Raw genomic sequence first — 23,097 nt, forward strand, 5'->3', positions numbered from 1 at the left:
TTCAACCAGATGACTGACGGCTTTGAACTCCTGAGAAGAAACTGTTACTCAACTGCTGCAGAGACATCTTTCAGGAAGAGGGGATGGTCCAGGTGTGTCCAGAGCTCCCACCTGGACTGGGAGCTAAATTCCAAAAACTGAGTATGTTCTTCAGATGGAATAACTCTGAGTGCTCCTAGGCTGGTGTTCATCTATGCAGAAATCAGAAAAGCCAAGCCTGACTTATCATAGGGGCTAAATAAATAAAAGTCCTACAGGTGTTTTTAGCCTGATTATTATCCCCACTAATACCCAGGAAATAATGTGAAGTTCTTCCACTAATATAAAATTATTGTCATTATTCCATTTACTCAAGAACTTAATGGATTCTGTTCATCAGTACATGTCTTTGACATTTCAAGTTTGTATTTTTTTCTCTTCAGCATTTCCATTTCTCTTCACAATTGCAAAGTTAGGTTGAATTATTATTTTTTCCTCCCCTTCTGTGACTGATTCTCCTTTTCCTTTATAAATTATCTATTTGATTCATTTACAGACCTAGCATAAACTCAACCTCATACTATCTGTCCTGAGTAATTAGCTGTTCTTTTTATGGATCAAATGGAAGGTTTTGTCATCAGACTCTTCAATAAGTCATCTCTCAAAAAGAATAAATAACACTATTACTTTAAGTAAAGTTATTCTTTAACTTACTAGAAAAAAATCCGAAGAGAAATGTATTAGCCATTTGTCTTGTAATCCAGTTTGATTCTCCTCTCTTTGTCTCTACCCAGAAGAGGATCATAAGGCAGCATGAATGTCCACATTGGGACACAGTGCTACATCTGTCCTCCCATTGCTCAAAGACAAGGACCACATGGCTAGCTCAGGAAGGAAAGTGGTACTGAAATACCAGGCACACTCACTTGACAAATTCTGGAATATTAGGATCTTCGTTTAATCTGTTCCAAATTATAACCTAGTAGAGAAAAGTTTGTATTTTTTCATCTGTAACCGTGGGAATATCTGGCAAGAGGAAAACTTGTATCTCAGCTCCCTCTGCTGGCGTTTCAGAAGACAATTTGTCCCCTTATTACCAGGTCCTGTGCTTTATATACACAGAGGGCCATCTTCTTGCCAAATGTGAGCTGATAAGGAAGTTAGGTCCACATCAATAGGGAGAATCTTCTCAAGGAGCCCGGTGCTCCAAAAGATGAAAATAGAAGAGGGGGCTTCCCAATGGTGAGTCCAAACTAAAATGGAGATTCTCCAGCCCCCTCTATAAAGTAAGCCTGAGATGAATTCAGACATGCTTATTCTGAAAAAGAATCGCAGGTGATTCTGCTGGACCTCCTCATTAGGAATCACAGGTTCTAAAAGTTCTATTTTATGTTTAATGCATATTCTGGTTGCTACAGTTCAAATTTATATCTGTTTTACAGGCTTAGTGTGTTGCGGGGCTTGGGGGAAAGGGGAAGGCTAATTATTAACCTGACCAAATATGCTTGGTTATTAAAACGGCACCTAGAGCCCTGCTTCCTTATGCTAAAAGCCCCAATTGCATGATCTTCTCTTCGCAGTTCCTATCCTCCTGAAAAAATCTCAAGAACAAATCATAGCCATTTGAAGAAGCATTCAGCACCACATGCACCCAAGTTTCTGAGGCCTTGTTGCTTTTTCATCTTCGGTCTTCTCATTTCCTCTCCTTAAGGGTTTTGCTAGTGTCAGTGCATTGCTTCTGAAGCTGGTGAGCAGCCACCCAATGAGAGAAGGGTCACACCTCCCAACCTGCTCATGGTGTTCATTGTTTGTGATGACAGGAAGATGGAGCATGGTGTTGAATGACACACACAGCATCCTGAGCCCACAGTCCTGAGGTCCATACATCAAACCTATCCCTGGCAAGAGAAGAGGTCTTGGCATGTCAGCTCAGTGACTAAGAGACTGCTTCTCACTGGTCAGGGCATGATTTACACTCAAATTCTATTTACCTCAGTCAGAGCTGCCATGAGAAAAATGGTTTCGAGGCTCCAGGTATGCCCATGAGCTTAGCTAGACCCCTTGCAAATGTGTGGTCTTGGTTATTTCCTACCAAGGGAAATAACTCAAAATTTGTTCAAATAACCATGGGTTAGTCAAAGTACACATAACATAAGAGAATAAAACATGTCCATAATTTGTTCTCTATAGGAAAATATTATACACATATAATATAAAAAGGAACCAGCCAGAACTGAAGAATAACATAACTGAAATGAAAAACACACGAGAAAGAACAAAGTAAGTGATACAAAAGAATGCATAAGTGATCTGGAAGATAGAATAAAGTAAATTGACCAATCAAAACAGAAAAAAGTAAAGCAAATTTGAAAATGAAAACAGTTTAAAAGATCTCTGGGATGACATCAAGCATACCAACATTGTATTACAGGGGTCCCAGAAAAGAAGAGAGAAGGGGGTCAAAAGTGTATTTGTTGAAATTATGGCTGAAAACCTCCTGAACCTGAAGAAGGAAACAGATATCCAGGTACAGGAAGCACAGAGGATCCCAAACAAGATGAGCCCAGACAGACTCACACCAAGACATAACCTAATTAAAATGGCAATAGTTAAAGATAAAGAGAGAATTTTAAAGGCAGCAAGAGACAAACAGTCATATACAAGGGAACCCACATAAGGCTATCAGCTGTCTTTTCTGCAGAAGCTTTTTAGGCCAGAAGGGAGGGGCATGATATATTTTCAATGTTGAAAGGGAAAAATCTACAACCTAGGATACTCTACCAACAAGATTATCATTTAGAACTTAAGGAGAGATGAAGAACATTCCAGACAAGCAAAAAATAAAAGAATTCACCAATACTAAACTGACCCTAAAAGAAATGTTGAAGGATCTTCTCTACTAGGAAAAGAAAAGGCTACAACAAGAAGTAAGTATCTATAGGAAAGGAAAAATCCCACTAGTAAATGCAAATATATAGTAAAGACTGAAGATGAACCACTTAAATAAGCTAGTACAAACATTAGAAGACAAGAAATTGTGAAATCAACTATAACTATAATAAACAGTAAAAGAATATATGAAAGATGTAAAATATGACATCAAAAACACAAAATGTGGGGGAGGGGAGTAAAAAGTGTAGATCTTTTAGAATATGTTTGAACTTAAATGACTACCAGTTTAAAACAAGTAGATATAGTTAGAGGTCAACATATATGTATCCCATGGTAACCACAAATCAAATCCTACAATAGATACACAAAAACTAGAGACAAAGGAACACAAGCATATCACTAAAGAAAATCATCAAACCACCAAGGAAGAAACTAAAAGAAGGAAAGAACAGGGAAGAACTACAAAAACAACCAGAAAACAAGTAACAAAATGGAAATAATTAAATACCTATCAGTAATTACTTTAAATGACAATGGATTAAATGCTCCAATCAAAAGACACCCTTTCTTAAGGGTGTCTCAAACCTCACCTCCAAACCTCACCCCTTCTTAGGCCCCCACCCTCCACAACCAAAGCCTTTTCCACCTTTTTTTTTTCTCCTCATCTTTTTTACTATTGTGGTTCTCTTTTACATTCTGATTGTTGTTTCATCTATATTTTTATTTTTGTATTTTTTCTAATATAGCTGTTAGTTTCCTAGACTAATTTTATTTTTTACTTTGTTATTGTTCTCCTTTATTTATCTATTTATTTTTTTGCCACCCTATGCCACCAGTGCCCCTGAGGGGTGGCTGAGAGGGGGGAGGGGTTCCCACACCTGGAGGGACCCTCAGGGGCTCAGATCAGGGGGGAGCAGGCCCAACATTTACCCTGCCTAATCGGTTGGGGAAGTCGGCCCACCTCTCAGAGGTCCCCTCTGAGCTCGGTTTGTCCTGGGGGTGTAGAAGGGAGGCTGGGGAGATCAGAAGAGGCAAGTGGGAAGGGCTCTCCATTACAGGAGGAGCAGGAGAGGAGCAGAGGGTGTTTGCCCTGCCCACTTGAGCCCAGGAAGCCTGCTGGGCTCCCAGAAGGGGTCCCCTACCATCTGAGACCAGAGGTGGGAGGGAGAAGCATGCTTGGGTCCCTTCTGTTCTGTTGAGACTAAGCCCCACCTCCCACCCCTCCACCCCCACCCCCACCCTGCCTTTTCCTGCCCTGTGGGTACTAAGAATAGGACCTGCCCACCACCCAAACCTCACCCCTTCTTAGGCCCCCACCCTCCACAACCAAGGCCTTTTCCACCTTTTTTTTTTTCTCCTCATCTTTTTTACTATTGTGGTTCTGTTTTACATTCTGATTGTTGTTTCATCTATGTTTTTACTTTTATATTTTTTCTAATATAGCTGTTAGTTTCCTAGACTAATTTTATTTTTTACTTTGTTATTGTTCTCCTTTATTTGTCTATTTATTTTTTTGCCACCCTATGCCACTTGCAGGATCTCGGTTCATGAGCCAGGGGTAGGGCTGAAGCTCCTGCGGTGGGAGCTCCAAGTCAGAACCACTGGACTAACAGAGAACCTCAGACCCCAAGGAATATTCATCAGAGTGAGGTCTCCCAGAAGTCTTCATCTCAGCACCAAGACCCAGCTCTACACAACAGCCTACAAACTGCAGTGTTGGAGCCTCAGGCCAAACAACCAGTAAGACAGGAATGCAATCCCACTCATTAAAAAAAGGAAAAAAAAACGAGACAGAAAAAAAATATGTAACAGATGAAGGAGCATGGTAAAAACCTAAAAGACCCAATAAATGAAGAGGAAAAAGGCAATCTACCTGAAAAAGAATTCAGAGTAATGATAGTAAAGATGATCTAGAATCTCTGAAATAGAATGGAGGCACGAATTGAGAAAATACAAGAAATTTTTAACAAAGATCTAGAAGAACTAAAGAACAAACAAACAGAGATGAACAACACAAGAACTGAAATGAAAAAATACACTAGAAGGAATCAATAACAGAATAACTGAAGCAGAAGAATGAATTACTGAGCTGGAAGACAAAATGGTGGAAATATCTGCTGAGGAGCAGAATAAAGAAAAAAGAATGAAAAGAATTGAAGACAATCTCCGAGACCTCTGGGACAACACTAAACAAACCAACATTGGAAATATAGGGTCCCAGAAGAAGAAGAGAAAAAGAAAGGGTCTGAGAAAATATTTGAAGAGATTAAAGTGGAAAACTTCCCTAACATGGGAAAGGAAATAGTCACCCAATAGTCCAGGAAGCACAAGAAAGTCCCATACAGGATAAACCCTAAGAGAAACACACCAAGACACATACTAATCAAACTAAGAAAAATTAAATTCAAAGAAAAAATATTAAAAGCAACAAGGGAAAAACAAAAAACAACATACAAAGGAATCCCCATAAGGTTATCAGCTGATTTTTAGCAGAAACTCTGCAGGCCAGAAGGGAGTGGCAGGATATACTTAAAGTGATGGAAGAGAAAAACCTACAACCAAGATTACTCTACCCAGCAAGGATCTCATTCAGATTCGATGGAGAAATCAAAAGCTTCTCAGACAAGCAAAAGCTAAGAGAATTCAGCACCACCAAACCAGCTTTACAACAAATGCTAAAGAAACTTCTCTAGGCTGGAAACACAAGAGAAGAAAAAGGCCCACAAAAACAAACCCAAAACAATTAAGAAAATGGTACTAGGAGCATACAGATCAATAATAACCTTGAATGTAAATGGTTTAAATGTCCCAACCAAAAGATACAGACTGGCTGGATGGATAAAAAAACAAACCTGGGCTTCCCTGGTGGCGCAGTGGTTGAGAGTCCGCCTGCCGATGCAGGGGACACGGGTTTGTGCCCCAGTCCGGGAAGATCCCACATGCCGTGGAGCGGCTGGGCCTGTGAGCCATGGCTGCTGGGCCTGCGCATCCAGAGCCTGTGTTCCACAATGGGAGAGGCCACAACAGTGAGAGGCCCGCGTACCGCAAAAAAAAAAAAAAAAAAAAAAAAAACCATATATATGCTGTCTACAAGAGACCCAATTCAGACCTAGGGACACATACAGACTGAAAGTGAAGGGATGGAAAAAGATATTCCATGCAAATGGAAATCAAAAGAGCTGGAGTAGCGATAGTTGTTTCAGATAAAATAAACTTTAAAATAAAGACTGTCACAAGAGATAAGGATTGACACTACATAATGTTCAAGGAATCAATCCAAGAAGAAGATATAATGATTATAAATGTTTATGCACCCAACATAGGAGCACCTCAATACATAACGCAAATGCTAACGACCATGAAACGGAAAATTGACAGTAACACAATAATAGTAGGGGACCTTAACACCTCACTTACACCAATGGACAGATCATCCAAACAGAAAATAAATAAGGAAACACAAGCTTTAAATGACACAATAGACCAGATAGATTTATTTGATAGTTATAGGACATTCCACCAGAAAGTGGCAGAATACACTTTCTTCAAAAGTGCACATGGAACGTTCTCCGGGATAGATCACATCTTGAGTCATAAATCAAGCCCTTGGTAAATTTAAGAAAATTGAAATCATATCAAGCATCTTTTCTGACTGCAATGCTATGAGACTGGAAATCAATTACAGGAAAAAAATTGTAAAAAACACAAATACATGGAGGCTAAACAGTGCACTACTAAATAACCAAGAGATCACTGAAGAAATCAAAGACAGAATTTAAAAACACATAGAAACAAATGACAACAAAAACATGATGACCCAAAACCTATGGGATGTAACAAATGCAGTTCTAAGAGGGAAGTTTATAGCAATTCAATCTCACCTCAAGAAACAAGAAAAATCTCAAATAAACAATCTAACCCTACACCTAAAGCAACTCGAGAGAGAAGAACAAAGAAAACCCAAATTCAGTAGAAGGAAAGGAAACATAAAGATCAGAGCAGAAATAAATGAAATAGAAACAAAGAAAATAGCAAAGATCAATAAAACTAAAAGCTGGTTCTTTGAGAAGATAAACAAAATTGATAAACCCTTAGTCAGACTCATGAAGAAAAAAAGGGAGAGGATGCAAATCAATAAAATTAGAAATGAAAAAGGAGAAATCACAACTGACACCACAGAAATACAAAGGATTATAAGAGACTACTACAAACAACTATATGGCAATAAAAAGGACAACCACGAAGAAATGGACAAATTCTTGGAGAGGTACAATTCTCCAAGACTGAACCAGGAAGAATTAGAAAATATAAACAGATTTATCACAAGTAATTAAATTGAAACTGTAATTAAAAATCTTCTGAACAAACAAAAGTTCAGGACCAGGTGAATTCTATCTAACATTTAGAGAAGAGCGAACACTGATACTTCACAAATTCTTCCAAAAAATTGCAGAGGGAGGAACACTACCAAATTCATTCTACGAAGCCATCATCACCCTGATACCAAAACCAGAAAAAGATATCACAAAAAAAGAAAATTATAGACCAATATCACTGATGAACATAGATGCAAAAATCCTCAACAAAATACTAGAGAACAGAATCCAACAACATATTAAAAGGATCATATACCATGATCAAGTGGGATTTATCCCATGAATGCAAGTATTCTTCAATATATGCAAATCAATAAATGTGATAAACCATATTAACAAATTAAGGAATAAAAACCATATGATCATCTCAATAGATGCAGAAAAAGCTTTCGACAAAATTCAACACCTTTTTATGATAAAAACTCTCCAGAAAATGGGCATAAAGGGAACCTACCTCAAATTTAAAAAGCCATATATGACAAACACACAGCAAACATCATACTCAGTGGTGAAAAACTGAAAGCATTTCCACTAAGACCAGGAACAAGACAAGGATGTCCACTCTCACCACTATTATTCAACATAGTTTTGGAAGTCCCGACCATGGCAATCAGAGAAGAAAAAGAAATAAATGGAATACAAATTGGAAAAGAAGAAGTAAAACTGTCACTGTTTGCAGATGACATGATACCATACACAGAAAAACCTAAAGATGCCACCAGAAAACTACTAGAACTAATCAATGAATTTGGTATGGTTGCAGGATACAAAATTAATGCACAGAAATCTCTTGCATTCCTATACACTAACAACAAAAAATCAGAAAGAGAAATTAAGGAAACAATCCCATTTACCATTGCAACAAAAAAAATAAAATACCTAGGAATAAACCTACTTAAGGAGGTGAAAGACCTGTACTCAGAAAACTATAAAACACTGATGAAAGAAATCAAAGATGACATAAACAGATGGAGAAACTTACCATGTTCTTGGATTGGAAGAATCAATACTGTGAAAATGACTATACTACCCAAAGCAATCTACAGATTCAACGCAATCCCTATCAAACTACCAATGGCATTCTTCACAGAATTAGAACAAAAAATTTTACAATTCATATGGAAACACACAAGACCCTGAGTAGCCAAAGCTCTCTTGGGAAAGAAAAACAGAGCTGGAGGAATCAGACTCCCCAACTTCAAACTATACTACAAAGCTACAGTAATCAAGACAGTATGGTACTGGCACAAAAACAGAAATATAGATCAATAGTACAGGATAGAAAGCCCAGAGATAAACCCATGCACCTATGGTCATCTAATTTATGACAAAAGAGGCAAGGACATACAATGGAGAAAAGACAGCCACTTCAATAATTGGTGCTAAGAAAACTGGACAACTACATTTAAAAGAATGAAATTAGAGCACTACCTAACACCATACACAAAAATAAGCTCAAATTGGATAAAAGACCTAAATGTAAGGCCAGACACTATAAAATTCTTAGATGAAAACATAGGAAATACACTCTGACATAAACCACAGCAAGATCTTTTTTGACCCACCTCCTAGAGTAATGGAAATAAAAATAAAAATAAACAAATGGACCTAATGAAACTTCAAAGCTTTTGCACAGCAAAGGAAGCCATAAAAAAAGACAAAAAGACAACCCTCAGAATGGGAGAAAATATTTGCAAATGAAGCAATAGACAAAGATTAATCTCCAAAATATACAAGCAGTTCATGGAGCTCAGTATCAAAAAAACAAACAATTCATTTAAAAAATGAGCAGAAGACCTAAATAGACATTTCACCAAAGAAGACATAGAGATGGCCAAAAGGCACATGAAAAGATGCTCAACATCACTAATTATAATAGAAATGAAAATCAAAACTACAATGAGATATCACCTCACACTGGTCAGAATGGCCATTATCAAAAAATCTACAAACAATAGATGCTAGAAAGGGTGTGGTGAAAAAGGAACCCTCCTGCACTGTTGGTGGGAAGGTAAATTGATACAACCACTATGGAGCACAGTATGGAGTTTCCTTTAAAAACTAAAAATACTACCACATGACCCAGGAATCCCACCACTGGGCACATACCCTGAGAAAACCATAATTCAAAAAGAGACATGTACCACAGTGTTCACTGCAGCACTATTTACAATAACCAGGACATGGAAGCAACCTAAATATCCATCAACAGAAGAATGGATAAAGAAGATGTGGCACATATGTACAATGGAATATTACTCAACCATAAAAAGAAAGGAAATTGAGTTATTTGTAGTGAGGTGAATGGACCTAGAGTCTATCATACAGAGTGAAGTAAGTCAGAAAGAGAGAAACAAATACCATATGCTAACATATATATATGGAATCTAAAAAAAAAATGGTACTGATGAACCTACTGGCAGGGCAGGAATAAAGACGTAGACATAGAGAACGGACTTGAGGACACGGTGGGGAGGTAGAAGCTGGGGCAAAGTGAGAGTAGCATTGACATATATACACTATTGAATGTAAAATAGTTACCTAGTGGGAAGCAGCAGAATAGCACAGGGAGTTTGGCTCAGTGCTTTGCGATGACCTAGAGATGTGGGACAGGGAGGGTGGGAGGGAGGCTCAAGAAGGAGTGGATATGGGGATATATGTATGCATATGACTGTTTCACTTTGTTGTATAACAGAAACTAACACAGTATTGTGAAGCAATTAAACTCCAATAAAGATCTATTAAAAAAATACTTTCATTTTCCCCCATCTGCCTTTGCGCTATCATTATCATACATTTTATTTTACATATGTTATAAACCTAAAAATACAATATCATAAATTTTACTGTAAGCTGTCAATTTACATTTTTAAAATTTAGAAGACTAAGTCTTTTTAAATTTCCCACATTTTTGCCATTTCCAGCATTCTTCTATCCTTTGTGAATAACCAAGTTTCCACTAGTATTACATTTCTCTGCCTGAAGAAATTTCTTTAATCTTTCCCATAGTGCAAGTATGCCAGCTATGAGTTTTCTCAGCATTCGTCTATCTGAAAAAAATCTTTTCACTTTTATTTTTGAAAGATAGATTTTCACTGAGTATATAATTCTAGGTTGAGAGTGTTCCAGTGCTTTAAAGGTGTTACACCATTGTCTCTGGCTTGCATAGTTTCCCATGAGAACTCTGCTGTCATTCTTATCTTTGTTTCTCTGTATATGATGGGCTTTCCCTCCCTCTGATTGTCTTCTCTTTGTATTTGGCTTTCAGCCATTTAATTTTTTATTTTATTGTATTTTCCATTGTATTGTTTTCTGAACTTTCTGGATCTGTGGTTTGTTATATTTCATTAATTATAGAAAATTCTTTGCCACTGTCTCTTCCAATATTTATTTTGTTCTGTTATCTTTCTCTTCTCTTGATCAAATGTTAATTGTATTTGTTAGTTTTTTTAAATAGTGTCCACCACTTTAGGACCTTTAAATTTGTTTGTTTATTCTTGTGTTGTTGTTTTTCTCTTTATGTTTCAATTTGAACAATTTCTCATGACTTATCTTCAGGCTTACTGCTGATAATCTCATCAAAAGAATTGTTTTTCTTTGACATCATGGTAGTTTTTTATTTACAGCATGTAATGTGATATTTTTTATAGTTTTTTTCTCTCTGCTGAAATTTCCCATCTGCTCATGCTAGCTATCCATCTTTTCTATTAGATTCTTCATGATATTAATTGTAGTTATTTTAAAACTTTTGGCTGATAGTTTCAACATCTTTGCCATTTCTGGGGCTTATTCTGTTCTTTTTATCTTTTGATAGTGGATATTTTTCTTGTTTTTTCCTCTGTGTTATTTTATTGAATGCCAGCATGTGAATGTAAAGGAACAGTGGAGAGTAAGTAAATAATACTATGCTGGGAAATTGGTACGCTTCTTTTTCAGACCATTTCTCTGTGTGTGTGTGTGTGTGTGTGTGTGTATGTGTGTGTGAAGGAATGGGTTGATTTAATCAATAGTTGAGCTTGGTTTGGAGTTTGTTTTAAATTTTAATTGCTCTGTTGTACACCTAAAACTAATATTGTAAATCAACTACACTTCACTTAAAAAAAATTTTAAATTCTAAATTTTATATTATGTATATTTTACCACAATAAAAAGGGGGGCTCTTTAAGGTCTCCTGCCCTGGCCCAATCTTTCTCCTGAGTCTGCCTTTTTCTCATTGTTAGTGTAGGAGTGACATTCTTTTCCGGCTTTCTCTATCCTAAATGGAAGCAGAACTCCCATCTTGAAGTTTTACTGTTATTAGATACTGAATTCCTTGAAGATGTCAATCAAGGTGACTTGTTACCCCAAAATGAAATTCAAAATAAAATACCCCAATTCTATGTATACTCCTAATATCATATCTACTTCACATTTCAGCTTCAGTGTATTGTAATATTAATTTCAATTAAGTTACATATAGAAATCAAATATCCTGGCTCTAACCTGCCCACACAGTTACTCTGGCCCAAGTTATTTCTGATAGTTTCATGGGTTGTGTACATAGAGAAATCTCTCTCCCAGGGTGCCTGCATGGCTCCATAGGCGTGCACCATCATCTCTGCACCATGGTCTCTCTTCAGATTTCCACTGGGCACAGCAGTTTCCCAACTTATGGTTGCCATTACTCCACCAAGCAGATCCTGCTCCAGTGCAGCTCTGCTAGAGATGACCATCACTATCATTCCCCTGGGCTACATGCTACAAACAATGAGCCATGGAGCACTAGAGTCATGCAATGTTCTAGAGAGGAATGAGAGAGAATTCCTCATTTTTGTGTTATGAGGATCCCTCTCTTATGTTCTATATGAGAGATCTCAAGGCAGGATTGCTTGAGCCTGATGTATCACGTAACAAATTTTTTCTTCCATCTTTTCTTCCCCCTACAACAAGGTAGACATGTGGGCATCTAGGCTAAGGGCAGATTTAAGTAATAGCAATTATGTCTTCCAGATCCCTGTTACCTCTGAGAAGTACATCTTTTTACTGGTTCAAACTCTTCATGCTTTGCCCCTTCTTCCCTGAGGCTACAACCTCCCACAGCAAGCCTCTTTCAGATCACTGCACAAATTCACCAGATATACCCACTTATGTCTGAACCCCAATGATATATGTGGTTTGAATCCCACACACAAACACACACCAATCAGACTCCTAAGGCCCAAATGCAAGTAGCCATCTGTCATGTCTGCTCAGCAATTAACCAAATAGGTCTGAACTCTTCACAGTAGGCTGTCTCCAGTTGTAATTTCCATAATGAAAATATGTTTTTCATTAGTAAAGGTGCCTTTCCCCAAAGGAATCTAGAAAAATGCAAAGCAGCTTCAAATTTTCATAACACAATTGGAATTGTTGCATTTTAATGCTACCTTTTGACATTTATAGATTTTATCCTAGGGAGTGGTGACATGGTGAAATAACATATGTGTACAATGTCAAATTCAGAATTAAGTCAAATAATCTTAACCAAGAAATCATTTCTTAGAAGTGATTTAGTGAAACTAAGGACAACAAAAAACATTTTATAACAAAAATATGTTATTTTTATGTATATAATATTTAAAATGAAGGATAAAGACACACAAAGGGCATAAACTTCAGAATGTATATACTATAATAAACTACAAAATCTCAAGCTCTCACACTTGATGTTTTTAGGTCATTTTAAAAAGATGTAGGAGAATATATATTATTTTATATCACTGAGATTTAGGAACAGCATTTGACACCTTTTAAATTTTTTTCATTAAATTCCTAATTTATACATTAATACAGAAAAATTAATTCTTGTTAGCCATTTGATGTATACACCTTCCTTCCACATATGTTGCAAATTTTAATTAGCCCAGGCACAGATAAGCTTTCCTTCTCTCTACCTTCCTTTCCCAACCAGTATCATCTCTTCTCTTTCCCTCTTTTTCTACTTCAGATTCCTACTACCCTTCCATATGTACTTCTGAGTTAAGTCTTTTGAATAAGACATTAGTTCTTTATACCTCAGTGTGAATTTATGTCAGGGATACTTGTATTCTAAATCTTTATCTTCACTCTATACTAACGAACCTTTTAAAGGTTTATAGGGTTATAAAGAACAGGTTTTCTCCTTTTGCCTCCATATAAGGAAGTTCTAACTGTAGTTGGGAAGGTGCTGGAAGACAATCAACTCTGGCAATTTTGGTTGAGTGAAGACTTTATTTCAAGACAACTTTGGAGTGCCATCAAGAGAGAGGTTGTGTGAGGAGGGTCACGAGTGGTGACAGCATGGAGTTGGTTCTTGGCAAGGGCTGCACCACTGCACACTCAGCAAAGTGTTGTCAGCAGCAATTAAGCATAGTGTTACTGCAGCAGTGAGAGCAACTCAAGTAGGCAATTTACCCACCTCCCAAAGAAGAGAGGCTTTGTGGTGACGAGGTGAGGTCAGCACACACTGGCACTGGCTGCACTTCTGGTTGTTAATTGGAAAAAGTGCTTCTTCTCTCTTAAAGCAGGGTTTCTGCATTTAGAGCAAAGATAGGTTCACTATGTTTTTCTTTTTTGAAGAATATGAATATAATTGTCCTCATCCCCACGGCCCAAACTTTAAACAATGCCTCCCAACTCAAAGAAAAACAGCCAGACAATTAAACAGTTATTAAACACAATTCAAAGTAATTCAAATATTTTTCCATTTCTTGAGGAACCAACTTCTTAATCCATAGTCAAACATCTTAAGTGTCTTGTCTCTTCAGCTCTTCCATTCTCAATAACTTCCATGTAGATAGAAGTTATTTCCTGGGAGCATTTTATCTGTCATCCTCAAGTCCCAACTTAAAATTCCACGAAACCTATCTTACTAGATATTTCTAGCATTCTATCCCATTTTTAGATTTATTGGGTTTTTTTCATTTTCAGTATAAATTTTCTGTCTTACACTTCTCCTATTCTCTAATAAACTAAATCCTCATAATAGAAATGTCTGTTGGGGAGGTGGTAGACTGGGGGAAGAGAACATGGTCAAAGGGTAATTACTAAGGCAAGAATCCTAGAATTTCCAGAATTTTTCATATGGATAAGAGGAGGGTAAGAGGTTATGAGTGTTTATGCATTATTTGCTTTCACCTGTATTGTACAAGGAAGATGGGATCTCTGGGAAAGGATCAAGGTTTTTCTTTTGTTTGATAGAGAGGAAACATCCCTCCACTACTTTTGTATCTGATAAGGGGCTTTACTGAAAAAAATAAACACAAGAGTGGGATTTTCTGAGGCCAGCACTAACAGATCTACTTGGCCCCTCTTCACTACAGCTATGAGCACACCCTTTCTACCAGAAGTGGCCACAGTGATGAAAGCCTTAACCTAGACCATGAGAATCCTTGGAAATGTGAGGACTAATGTGAAATCACTGAGCAAGAGGCCCCAAAGACCTTGAGTGGCTCAACTCCCATTCGTACCAATGACCTGGGGAAGGTCTGGCCTCCCCTGTCCTTTGCTGTTTGCCCCTCAAATTTCAGTAGGATATTTATGCAACTGTCCAAAATGATCATCCCTATCAGGACAAGAATTTTCCAGGCCAGATCCCTCTGAGAGACAAGAATGAGACTTTCCTGCTCCGGCTATTGGCAGAGGCTGGCTCATTAATTTACTCCTGCAGGTTAAAGCCTAAGGGCTCACAGGCCAGGTGCAGAAAAATCATCCCAGTCAGCAGCACCTTTCTGTAAAGCTTTGCTCTCAGCTGAGCACCTAGAGACCCTCCCCAAACCCAGTGACACTGCAGATCTGCTTCTCTCCCCAAATGCTCTACCCCTGGGTTTGCGGCAGGTGTCTCAGTGCAGTAAACAAACCTTTCCCTGCACAGCGGAGCCCAGGCCCGGTGTACTGGGAAACACATAGGCCCCTGCCAAACACTATCTGAGGGTGAGAGGCATGTCATATTGACCGTCTTTTAATCGTCATGTGTTGGGAAGCACAACCTAAGGGCCTTTCATATTAGACATGTTGATGTCAATTCCAGACAGACTCTGCTCTGATAACACTCCTGCAAATGAGCAAATATATGTTTGGAATTAACATGCAATATTCAGATTGTAAAACAAAAATACAAATTAAAATGTTAACTCAGATTGGTTAATAGCTATATGGCCTTATGTCACCTTTGAAACGAATGATACGCTGTAGTGTGCTTCATAATTCTACTGCCACGATACCAGGAGCTAACAAATGTTGAATACATACAGTGCGTCAGGCACATATTATGTGATTTCATCTAATGCACGGCCTGCTGCTGCCGGTCACTTCCTTCTTCTGCTCCCACTATGACTCTCCACTCAGGATGCGTTCAGGCCCCCAGGGAATGGACACAGCGCAGAAGGCACAAAGTAACCACAGGCTTTGTTCCAGGCCAGGTGGGAATACACTTCTTCATTATGAGAGTGAATGCAAATGAGCACAATTTAAATGAAGCCTGGCTCAATTACTCAATAGGAAGGCAAAGCAAGAAAAATTCAAAAGAAGCCTTGCAGAGAGAAGCAGAAGGGCCCCCGGGGGTAATTGGCCATCTCATTTCCTGACAGAACTTTCGCATCACAGTACACCACTTCTGTTTTTCTGCTTTGTCTATCAGTAAAATGAAAGCCTCATGACAATAAAGCCCCTGGTCCAGAGTTGATGGTTAAATGCAATATTCAAAATCAGCTTCAACAGAAATAAGCTGTCACAAAGAGGCGGATGAGGAAGGTGGCCTAACGGCTCTGGTTTCAGTTCCCCTCCTGTGAAATGAGTTGCTGAACTTCATTTTCTCTGGATCCATTAGTATCCAGCTCCATTCCCACCTGCTTGACCTAAACCTGCACAGGAAACTGTGATCTGTGGCAGGGGGACAGGAGATGCATAGTTTGGCTTCTGAGGAATACGGCTTCTGGAAAGCTCTGTGATTAACCTACCCTCCCCAAAGCAGACACTGTCCTTCCACCCCACTCCAGCCCAAAAAGCCATTCCCAGGATTTCTCTTCTCACCTACTTGCAGTAGAGGAAAGAACAATGAACCAATGAACCAACAATGAACAATCCGGTTACAAAACCGGATTCTTATCCCAAGTCTCAGCTAGCTGTGTGATCTTTGCCTAAGTGATTAACCTCCTGGGAGTGTTTCCTCGGCTGAAAAATGAGGGGATTGGGCCAAGTGGTCTCTAAAGATCCCTTCCAACTTTGAAACTTGAAGAAATAACACGAGTCACGTGGAATAAAGGAATTTTTATGACAAAGTTCTCAAGCTTTAGATTCAGCAGTGATGCAGAATGCAAACCAAATGGCCAGTTGGAAGGAAATGGCTTCCAAGAAGTGGTATTGACATGCACTTAATTTTCATACCAGACTTAGATTACATATAAGTATTATCAAGTCCCTTACTTAGAAAGTGACGCCAATTTCAGCTACAGTTACAAGATTGATTTCAGTATAAAATTTCACATAAAATCTATTTCTTCTAATTACTGATATCTGCTCTGCCCAGTAGTTAAGAGACAATGGATATGTGGTCTTTTCTCCAACAGTCCGAGGTTTATTTAAAATTAATAAACAAAATAATAGCTCAATAATTATCTTTGAATAAAGGAATAATATGAACAAGTGACATTTTCTAACCAACCTATTTCCTGCCATTTGTGTGGACTCCAAATGAAAGTGGTCAAACTCATAGTTATTATGCCTCATTATAGTCTGGGAACTATACATACTACGTTCTGAAGGTTCAGAAATGAAGAGATCACAATCTAGTTTGAAAAGGGAGAAAATAGAGTAAATGGTGAAAAACAATGCAGTCATAGTCAGCTTTCCTTTAAACTGCTGCCACACCACCATCAAAAAGTCTACAAATAAATGCTGGCGAGGGTGTGGAGAAAAAGGAACCCTCCTACACTGTTGGTGGGAATGTACGTTGGTGCAGCCACTACGGAAAACAGTATGGATAAAGCAGAAACTAACACAACATTGTAAAGCAATTATACTACAATAAAGATGTTAAAACAAAACAAAACAAACAAAAAACAGTATGGAGGTTCCTTAGAAAGCTAAAAATAAAGTTATCATATGATCCAGCAATCCCACTCCTGGGCACATATCCAGAGAAAACTCTAATTCAGAAAGATACATGCACCCCAATGTTCATAGTAGCACTATTTACAATAGCCAAGATATGGAAGCAACTTAAATATCCATTGACAGATGGCTGGATAAAGAAGATGTGGTATACACACATACACACATACACACACACACACTGGAATATTACTCGGTCATAAAAATGAATGCAATAATACCATTTGCAGCAACATGGATGCACCTAGAGACTATCATACAAAGTGAGGTAAGTCAGACAGAGAAAGACAAATATCCTATGATATCATTATATGTGGAATCGAAAAAAAATGTTACGAATGAACTTATTTATAGAACAGAAGTAGACTCAGACATAGAAAACAAACTCATGTTTACTGAAGGGGAAAGGAAGAGAGGAATAAATTAGGAGTTTGGAATTAGCAGATACAAACTACTATATATAAAATAGATAAACAACAAGGTCTTACTCTATAGCACAGGTAACTATTTTCAATATCCTGTAATAAACTACAAAGAAAAAGAAAAAAAATACTCCTTAGTGCTGAGGTTCCCACTCTTACCTTCTGTAGGGTCAGGAACAAGGCAGGAGGAGCCTATGGGTGGTGAGGGATACTGTTTGTTGCTCCTTCTCAGAGGAGATGGGGAAGGTAGGATAGTATGGGTATTCTTATTACCTGTACTGCTTTCATGGGCAATTTCTCCAGTATCACACAGCTCCCTATCAGTTTGCAAATGAATTCAACATTTTTCCACACACACAAAAAAATTGCTGCCATAAATTTGGTTATGTTTCCCATTTTTCTAGCAAATACAAAGTAACTAAAACATTCTTTCTGGTGTGTGTGGGAGGGGTAGGAGCAGGACACCATGCACAGGTATGTGCCTAGACATGCTTGATGGCCCAGAATGGGACATTGGTTGTATTTAGGAGGATCGTTTCTATGGGAAACCGTAGAGAAGGACCACAGAAGTCAGCATTTTGTGGGAGGGGCTATATCATTTTACACTCCTACTAGCAATGTATGAGAGTTGCAGCCCCTCCACATTCCTATTATGTATGTTGACAGAAAAAAAATATACCACCTAAAAGTTGAAGTTTACATTTTATTCCACAGACTTACCGAGGACTTTAACCCAGGATAACAAATAACTCTTAGGGATTGTTCCGAAAAGGTGAAGGAGGAGCCAAGATGTATAGGAGGTTTTGCAAAACAAAAACAAACCAAAAAACCAAACCAAACCAAACAAAACAGAAAACAGGTAGTAGAACATCAATAGATTACTGCTAATTAAAGAAACAGATATCGCAAGTTAATGAATTTAGTGCTTTTCTATGTATGGGAAAATACAAGAGTTTGGGCTTAATGAAATTATTCCTTTGATATGCACCTTAACTATCTAGGGACAGTATTTGGTTTTTCTCCATTCTGAATTCACTCAGGGTGCACAGTTGGGGATGGCTGCAGTGGCTGATGGCTTGGTGGCCACAACATCCTTTGTTTACTGAAATAGCAGGTGAAGTTCTTTGTCCACGTGTATAGTATAGCCAATATTTTTTTATTTTACCCATTACAGTTGGTGGGAATTGACATCTTGTGGTTTTCATTTTCATTTTCTTAATATCTAATGATGTTGAGAACATTTACAAGTGCTTATTAGCACATATGAATCATATATTTTCTTTTGTGAAGTATCTGTTCAAGTCTTTTGCCATGTTTTACTGGGTTGTTTGCCATTTTATTGTTAATTATAGGCATTTTAAAATACATTTTGGATTCAAGTCCTTGTCAGTTATTTGTATTGCAAAAATTTTCTCCCAGTCTGTGGCTTGCCTATTTCTTTAATGGTTCTTTTAAATGTGCAGAAATGTTTTATTTTGATGAATTCAATTTACCAAATTCTTATTTTATGTTATGCTTTTCATGTCCTAATAAATCTGTTTCTGCCCAAGATTTTGAAGATATTCTCCTGTTTTCTGATTACGGTTCTTGCTTGTATTTTTAAGTCTTTGATCATCTGAAATTGCATAAATATTGTTTAGACATCGATGGCTCGAAAACGTATATGTCCAACCCCAAACTTTCTTATGATCTCGAGTTGTGTGTCCAAATAATTTCTCAACTTCTTCATTCTATCTTAACACTTAAACTTAGTATTTCCAAATACTCAATTTACTACTCTCACCAAACCTGATCATCCCCAGTGATTTCCTCACATGAAATGTCATCATTTGTCCAGTTTTTCAGGAAAAAAACCTTGACTCCTATGTCCTTCTATACCACATCCAATACTGATAAAGTCCAATCAGCTTTTTTTTTTCAAAATATAATATGAATCCATCCACTTCTCCCCATCTCTACAATTAACATCCTTGTCTATGACACATTTATATCTTATCTGGATTATTGCTTCCTAACTGGTCCCCCTGCTTCCACCCCTGTCTACCACAGTCTATTCTACACACAGCAATGAGAGTGATCATTTTAAAAGGCAATTCATTTTGGTTAATGCCTTACTCAAATCCCCCAGTGTTTTCCCACACACTTAAAATAAAATCCAAAGTCCTTCCATACCTACAAGATCTTGCGGAATTTGCTCTCTGGCTGCCTTGTTCATATCACCCATTTCCCCCCTTCTATTCACTGGACACCCACACCATGGCCTTCATGCTGTTCCTTACACACTCCTGCCTTTTTCCCCCTTAAGGGCTTTTGCACTTGCTGTCCCTTCAACCTGGAATGTTCTACCCTAGATATTTCCAGTTTGTTCCTTTCACTTTATTAAGGGGTCTGGTCATGTGCCACTTCCTCAAAGAAAACTTCCTTGACCATCAATCTAAAACAGACATCATCCCCTGCTCACTGTCAGCCTTTCTTCTTTCTTTTTTTGCATGTTCTACATCATATATTCATTCATTTACTGGTTTGTTCCCTGCCAATCCCCACTAGAATATGAGCTTCATGAGGTGAAACTTTATCTTATTGTTCACCCTTGGAGCTCTGCTCTCCAGAGCACTGCCTGCCACATAGTTGGCCTGTAATGAATATCTGTTGAATGAATTAATGACTTTTAATCTCCTCTGTAACCCTGTGTGAAGGGGAATTAAATTTTTCTAAAATTCCTCTACGAGTTAGTTATACAACCTTAAGCAAATTCCTATGACCAAATTCCTTTACTATAAAACATAAAGTTTAGATTAAGTAATTGCTAAGGTCTCTTCCAGTTCACATATGGTCTATTGATAAGCCCTGAGAGTTCTGTAATGATTTTCCTCTGTTCAGGTGTTTTTAAATGGGACCATCCATAGCAAGTGGGTAGAAAGGGTGGAGCCTGGATTTAGTGAAACTCAGCAATAACTGCTGAAATGGAGGCCCAGGTCCATTGGATAGTTGGTTTCTTGCAGTTCATCATGCACCAGGAGTGGTCCCCACTGGTGTCATGTTCAGGTGTTCATGGGCTGGCATTCACAGGATATTCACAGCCCCCAAATATAAAACCTTCAGTAGATAATACTTTCCAAAAAAATTTCTCCTCCTCTACCCTACCCTAGCGCATCCTGCTATAAGACTTATCTTCCCCTCCTAATTTGCTTTATTTGATCCTAGCCCTGACTGGGTGACCATTGGTGCCATTTCCCCCAACTCATCCTCTATATTTCATCACATTGCTTTGTCTTATACACATAGTCTCATTGCCTGGTTGTGTTTCTGCCTGAGAAGAAATATCTATCATGTTGCTCAAAATTCAGAGGAATTTCACTGTCTTTATGAAAACTAACTTCTTAGTATGAGGAGCCTCTCTTGGGTATTAGCCTCCTGTGAGGGAAAATAGTTGCTCTCCAAAGCACAGATGACAACTTGAAGTATGGGTAAGAAGATGGGACAGATGAAGAGTCAAAAGTTTTCAAGCTTTAAAAACAACCTGGAGCCAGAGTGAGCTCTTTGATCTTGGCCACTGAGATCACAAAGGAAATCTGCTCAACTTTATCAAATCAGGTCTCCTGAGGCTATTCAGAGTCAGGGTGAAGTAGTGGTACTATGTTCTGAATGTTTGTGTCCCCCCCAAAATTCATATGTTGAAACCTAATACCCCATATGATGGTATTAGGAGGTGGAGACGTTGGGAGTTCTTAAGTCATGAGGGTGAAGCCCTGATGATGGGATTACTGCTCTTATAAAAGAGACCCCAGAGCTATCCTCCTTCATATGAGGACATGGTGAGAAGACAGCTGTCTATGAACAAGGAATTGGGCTCTCATCAGACACTAAATCTGCCAGCACCTTGATCTTGGACTTCCTGGCTTCCAGAACCATGAGAAATAAATTTCTGTTCTTTATAAGTCACTTGTCTATGGTATTCTGTTATAGCAGCCAGAACAAACTAAAACAAGTGCAAAGAGCATTTGGCTACAATCAGAAGAACCCAGTCCTATCTCCATGTTGTGTCCAACCAGCTTTGCACCCTCCCGGGGCCTCAGGCTTCAAGTTTCTAAAATAAGGGGCTGAACCTCTGGTTACAAATAACGGATTGTATACTCATATGTATCTCTGATCCTTCCTAGTGTCCATGAAAACAACTGCAATGGGATTTTTAACAAAGAAAAAGAAAAAATGGAAGAGGAAAAATAACAATAGAATTCAGAAATTGGAGAACAGTTGGACTTAGCTGTCCAATAAATCAAAATCCCCAAAATCAGTGAAGACACCTTGAGAAAGAGCCATGCTTGCACCACTGAATCCCCAGAAAGCCCAGGAATTAGTAGAACTTGGCACTTTGAAAGTGAAGGTAAAGATGAGGCTGAGAACAAAGAGATGGAAAGTTTGTGGCAGAAAAGATTGGACTCAGATCTTCTCCCAACCTTACAGAGTAGAATGTCTATTCCAGCTTACCCAGGAGAAGACTGGAAGCCTATTCTTTGGAGATGATTAAACAGAGGGACTCTGGATTTATGACATAAAGCACAGTTGATGGATGAATGGATAATACTCAGTGAGCACCACTGGAAAACAGGGGTATTATGTGAAAGTTTATATCTTGAATGTTGAGAACTCTAGCCCTTTTTCATTAGATGGTGCAACCAAGCCTATTACCTCCAGGTGGGAGAATGGAAGATCCTTCTCTATGAACTTGATCAGTCCAAGAGAAAAGAACAAAAGTTAGATATTTTTTTCCCAAAGACGTAGCCCAACCAGGGACACTAGAGTCATGCCCATAGTGGACAAGCCTTTCCCTTGTGCCTAGAGCTTCGAGACAGCCTATTAGTGCCTCATTCTTAAGTTTGAACAGAGAGTCAAGAATCCCCAGACAGGGAGAGGAACCAAGATGGCGGAGTAGAGAGATGTGCTCTCACTCTCTCTTGTGAGAACACCAGAATCACAACTAGCTGCTGGACAATCATCGACAGGAAGACACGAACTCACCAAAAAGATACCCCACATCCAAAGACAAAGGAGAAGCCACAATGAGATGGTAGGAGGGGTGCAATCACAGTAAAATCAAATCCCATAACTGCTGGGTGGGTGACTCACGGACTGGAGAACACTTATACCACAGAAGTCCACCCATTGGAGTGAAGGTTCTGAGCCCCACGTCAGGCTTCCCAACCTGGGGGTCCAGGAATGGGATGAGCAATTCCTGGAGAATCAGACTTTGAAGCCTAGAGGGATTTGATTGCAGGAGTTCAACAGGACTGGGGGAAACAGAGACTCCACTCTTGGAGGGC

Source organism: Hyperoodon ampullatus (assembly GCF_949752795.1).
Source record: "Hyperoodon ampullatus genome assembly, chromosome: 15".
NCBI classification, from domain to species: domain Eukaryota; kingdom Metazoa; phylum Chordata; class Mammalia; order Artiodactyla; family Ziphiidae; genus Hyperoodon; species Hyperoodon ampullatus.